We start from the raw sequence: 5,901 nt of genomic DNA on the forward strand, positions 1-5,901 counted from the left end.
GGGGGGGGGACGAACAATTCATATTTGCCTGCGTCGACAATGGAAGGTCTTGATGCTGCACACACACGCACACACACGACGAGCCTACTCGTCAAACCACTACGGTGTCTAAAGTGACGCAGTGATGACGCCGCGCTCCGCCTCCCTGGCGTGGCGTGGGTCAGGAGACAAAGCCCGCACTGCCTGTTGCGAATATAATTTAAAAATAGCCGAGCCTCGCCTCCCGTATCGTCGCGCGGGTCTTCCTCTTTTCGCGAAACGTTTCTCTCAAGCGTACACACTGTGAAAAATGTTTTTAAGATTTTACGAGATTTTTTTTTATTTTGCGGAATTTTGTGAAGTTACTGTTTGCTATTTGAAGTTGTGTAGATACAAAAACCCTATGACACTGCGCGTCGATCGAATTGGAATTCTTCGACTAGCAAAAAATGATGATACGTCATAGTATATTTCCGATGGCACAGGTAGGTAGTAAATCGACGATTGTTTTTGTAAATCGTAAATAACAAAAATATTGTCAAATAACGAAGCCATTATTCACAGTGTATAGGGGTCAGCCATCCGTGGCAGCAGCGGCAGCAAACCGCAGGGATTACCTGCTATGAATAAGATTAAAGGAGCTGCGGGGGAGAGGAGAGGGAGGGGGGAGGGGACTTATTCATTATCATCTCTGCAGCTCAGGCAGGATTTAGGCGGCGCCGGGCGGGCACGCGACCGCGACTACGACCGTATATACCACCGAGTCGGTTCAGGCATTATTTAAATCGTGTTCAACGGCGGCGGCTGTCCCAAAATAAAACTACAGGCAGCCATCGTCGTGTGCGGCTAGGCAGGCATCGCATCCTCCTCCACAAGCGGATGACGCGGTAATACCGAGGGGCACTTCACGTTTAAAAAAAATCATCAGTGTACACACTCCAAACTTTTCGGAAAAAATCAGGAAAATCAGGAAAAAATTTAGGAAAAAGTCAAGCAGGGAGAATCCAGTAAAACCCAGTAAAAATCCATGGAAAAAAACAGGAAAATCCAGGAAAAAATCAGAAAAGCATCCAGGGAAAATAAATAGAGAATCAGAATAATCATAAACGATCAAGAAAAATTAGAAGAAAAAAAACACAAAAATTAAATAGAAAAAATGGTGGGCGCTCAAGTTTATGGTCAGGTACTCCTTGGGTACTACTGTACTTCTTCACCTGCAAAACCGACACTCAGGAACACGACGCTCTCGCACAGGGACGCCTATACTGCCTGCTACACGGTCGTGAGCGACGCTCAACCGACTCAACCGATATCGCGGCACTGCTCGACTCGGTGATTGATTTACATTGGCCGTTGTCGACCAGAGCTGCGCCGCGGGAACAAAACGTTTCTTTGGCATTACTCTGCACGACGGGCACGACGACGCGACGATCTCTACTGCCTGAGCGCAGTTAGGTCTTGACATTGTACGCCCGAAATGAGAAAAGGCCGTTTCCTCCAAACACAACGTTATTTGAGTTGTCAAGTGCCTTCTACATTTTCATTAATGGGGCATATTTTTTTGTTTTTCCTTTTTTCATGATAACCGTCATGGAAACTATGTTGCACTTTGCTCCGGAAATGTGCAAATATTTTCTACTCCGACAAACTCTTACGGTGAACTAGCCCACTCTGGTGTAACTAGTTCCATTTTTTTGACTCACGCGGCTGGTAGTAGTTGGGCTGGGGTGCGTTGTAGCCGCCCTGGTAGGTCGGCTGCGGCTGCGGCCGGGGGATCTGCGGGGGCGGCTGGGGCTGCGGCTGTGCGTAGCCGCCGCTGTACGCGGGCTGCTGCGGTTGTTGCGGCTGCTGCTGCAGGCAGCACGTCTGCGACGCGGAGCTGCACTGGCCCTGCCGAGCAAAGCGGAAACATGGCATTTTGGATTTTGTCGTGTTTTTTTCATACCATCAATGTCAAACAACGACATAGAGACGAACAAAACAGGAATACGAGACAGACAGACAGAGAGAGAGAGGCTTTTAACAACAGTAATGTTCTCTAGCGAACACATCGCCATGCAGACGACCCACGGGCGGCACAGTCATGGCGTGCTTTAGCTCGTGTTGGCCGCAGAGAAAACGACGAACAAAAACAAATTATAAGCGAAAGCACAAAGTGCGAAACGTGTTGTCGAGCCGTCGTGAGAGGCCCTCAACACAATGTATTGGCCGTCTGATCCTACAAGCTTGTAAGAAATGTTGTGATTAATGTTTGGGTTCAGAAACAGTGCATTCCTCCTGCATCCAGTTAAACAACACACTCACTCTAGCAGTGCTGTACATATATTTTAACAAAAAGAGGGTGCGGATCATGACTGGAATGTAACGCGAATAGAGCGAGACGAGTGATGTGAGTGATGGAGTTTTGCGGAATGTTTTCGTCGAAATGAATGTTTGTGATATGTGATGTGTGATGGGATTGCCGGGAGGTGGCTCGATGGGTCATCAAAACCAGTTCTTTATTTTTAAATCTCAATATTTAACCAACAGCTGAAAAACACAACAAGAGGCAATTTAGCAAACACGTGAAATGATCAATTTAGCGAGCCGAAACAAAGCACACTGAACGAAAAACAAAAACAAAAACACAATCACTTGCACAAGTTTCACCGCCTGTCAAAAAAGAATGAAAAGGACAGTCTAATTAAAAACATTGCTTTTCAAACCAACAAAATAAAATCGTGCACAATCAAAAATAATCCACTAAGCACACAAGTAAAATATGAGTGACTTCCGCTCATTTATTTAATTGTAAATCATTATTTGAAAATCGAAAACCCAAAACTATGGGGGAGAAAGGGACATCACAATAGTGCTCGCAGAGCCCGTGGGCGCCTGGGGAGTAGGCAGCCGGCATCCCCCGGGCGCACCACCGGCGGGCGGGGTGGCCTATGCCGCGGATGACAGGCGCTCGAGAGCCGCCGGCCGCCAACGAGCGCCGTACTGCCGCCGCCGTGCAGGACGACGAAAATCGGTCACATCGTGTTGAGGAGCGAGAACGAGCGGCCAGGCAAACAAAATATTAGCTGTGCAGCTAAACGGATTGCTAAATATACGCAATAACGTACTATTTAGAAATGCAGCAAAAATTTAGCTACCTAGCTGAAAATCTAGCTATGTAGCCAAAATTTAGCGAAACAATAGATACAAATTTATCTAATTACTAGTTTAAAATTTAGCTACATAGCTAAGCATAGCTAATTTTCGCTCTAAGTACCCCACATGTTTAGCTGTTGGTTTCGCTATTGAGCTAATGTTTTTTTTTTTTTTTTTTTTTTTTGCGTACAGCAGCGGCGGGTCTGATGAGGCTCTTGTCTATTTTCGGCTCATCTCCAGGCGCTCCAGGCCCGGGCGCGCGTGCAGTGAGTCATGCGACGCGCTATGGAGCCGCAGCTGGAGGACGGAGGAGGGGGAGGAGGAGGAGGAGGAGGAGGGGGCGGGGGCGCCGAGCGTTTCGGAACGGGAAGACTAGCGAGCGAGCGTCTTCTTTCTGATTGGGATCCGTATCCGTGTGACCTAATCGAAGCGAAGGGGTCGCGGCGGGCGCCTCGTGACGTCACTGGCCGACGGGCGGAGGCGGACAGACAGACAGACAGACAGACAGACAGACAGACAGACAGACAGACAGACAGACAGACAGACAGACAGACAGACAGACAGACAGACAGACATTGGCAATGAACCAGCCGGGACGGCGGTGGCGCAGCTGTCTGCACGGCGGCGCCGTCTTGCAGGTAGGCGTATTGTATGCATGTTGTCGTCTGTCAGCCCGTCTCCCCGGACCTCCATATTTGAGATGTGCCGCACGGCCTGCGTAGTTACGCCTGGAGTACGGAATATACCGCAACAATGATGCGAGCCTCCCGAATCCAGCCGAAAATCGCACGAGTATGACGCAACCGTGATTGTAAACGTGTTTTTTTCTTCTTTTTTTTCTTTTTTTGACTTTAGGTGGTGAGGAAGATAATGAAGGGAGCGACCAAAGTGTGGTGAGCTCGACGCTCAAATTGCAGACGCAGCTTGAATAGCACTTCGGCAGATGGGTTGTTCTCCAGCGCCGCACTTGTCCAGCGGTTAGCGGTCGGAGTGCTACTCAAATCCCATGATCCTAGGCTTCCGGCGAGGTCAGGCCTGGGCGGAATGCGTGTCTATGTCTCATATTTAAGACTTCTCCAGCGCTCTAGCTGCTGCGAATCAAGCGCTCCAGCAGCTTCTCCAGCGCTCTCCAGCGCTCTCCAGCGCTCTCCAGCCGCTTCCCAGAGCTCTTCCTCCAGCTGCTTGTCCAGCGCTCTGCTCCCCGCCAAGCCTATCACTCTCCGACGCTCCAGGTGCTTCTCCAGCCCCCGCACTCTCTGACGGCAGCACACCGGGTGCTTCTCCAGTCCTCTTCCTCCAGCCGGCTCGCGGTAAGCTATGGGCCGTTGTCCAGGCATCACCTCAAGGCCGCACGCCGCAGAGGGAGTTCAACATGGGCGAAGATTAGAGAGAGAGAACAGAGAAAGAGAGAGAGGGAGAGAGAGAGAGAGGGAGAGAGAGAGAGATAGAGCAAAAAAAGACAACGGCAGGATGTGTCATGTAGAGGCACGGACCATAAACACCGACGGGATAGGGCTCGGGAGGCATTAACCCGAGAAGAGAGGGGAGGGGGGGGGAATACATTAGCGAAAAAAGACGAGCAGCAGCCCAGCAGCGCCTTTTGACATCCGAGTGACATGACGCGGCAGGTTCACTAACTGGAACTATTCTTTAAATTTTAGACAGTCTCCTAAAGACTGTCTCTACCAGAGGGCAAAGTCCCCTCGTCCTCCTTACTATATAGCATACAGAGCGGGCCCTCGAGTGTGTGGTTGCTGGTTTTAAATAAAGAAACCATGGTTGAAAATGCCGAAAAGTTTACACCGTATGGTCGGGTCTCTTTTGACGCTGGGCGCCTATACGAACACGACGAACAGAACGCCACACCGAGCACAGTGCGCGACTGTGTGCGTGCACGCCTGTTTATTTGCGGTGGATCCTCCTTCCTCCTCATTCTCTGCTCCCTGCGCCTCTCGCAGTCGCAGAAGATGCAGCGCGACGCGAGGACCACCCGTGCTCAATACGGACGTCATCCTCGCCCCCCCCTCCCCCGCTCCGTCACATGCAGCACCCCGTCGTTCTCCCGCGAGGCGAGCTGGGTCCCCTACTCGCTAACTCGTTGTACATCTGCCCTCCTCAACCAACTTGCGAAAACTAACGTGCAAGTCGAGTAAAATCGCGTCAAACTTTTGTAGGAGGTTTTTGTAGATGAAAGACTTCCCCTGATATGGTATAGGAGGTTCAAGACACGCGTGCGCGAGTTTTCTTCAGCCCCCCCCCTCCACTCTTATTGTTGTTGGTGTTGTGCGCGCGTTTCTAATTATCGCAGGTTCCGCACGCCACCCTAGCGCACCGCAGAGAGAGACGCCCTTGAAATTGCGCGGGCGGGCCTGCAAAAAGCGCGTCCGGACCGGACCGCTCCGAGCCGAGCCGAGCCGAGCCGAGCCGAGCCGAGCCGCGGCCACGGCGGCGTCTTCAGCACCGGCTGCCTGCCTGGGCTTGAGTCTTATCAACCGCCGATCAGCAACAATTTCAATTTTAAACGAGCGAAGAAGACGAGACGGCGGGTAACGAGCCCGACCGCGACGCGCTCGCACTCGCCCCGCGCACCGAGTCCTCGACGACAACGACGCTCAGGACGCCCCGTGGTTTATTTCGAGACAGTCCCCAAGACTGTCTCTACCAGAAGACGACCCCCCCCCCTCCCTCTCCACTCTTTTCCCTTCAGCTAATTTTTAGTTTTAGTTTGAGATCGTACACGATGGTGTGGTGCCCTCATCAAAGACACACCCCTCGCCCCTCCCCCCC

Source organism: Frankliniella occidentalis, unplaced genomic scaffold, assembly GCF_000697945.3.
Source record: "Frankliniella occidentalis isolate FOCC.00 unplaced genomic scaffold, Focc_3.1 Scaffold25, whole genome shotgun sequence".
Taxonomy (NCBI): Eukaryota; Metazoa; Arthropoda; class Insecta; order Thysanoptera; family Thripidae; genus Frankliniella; species Frankliniella occidentalis.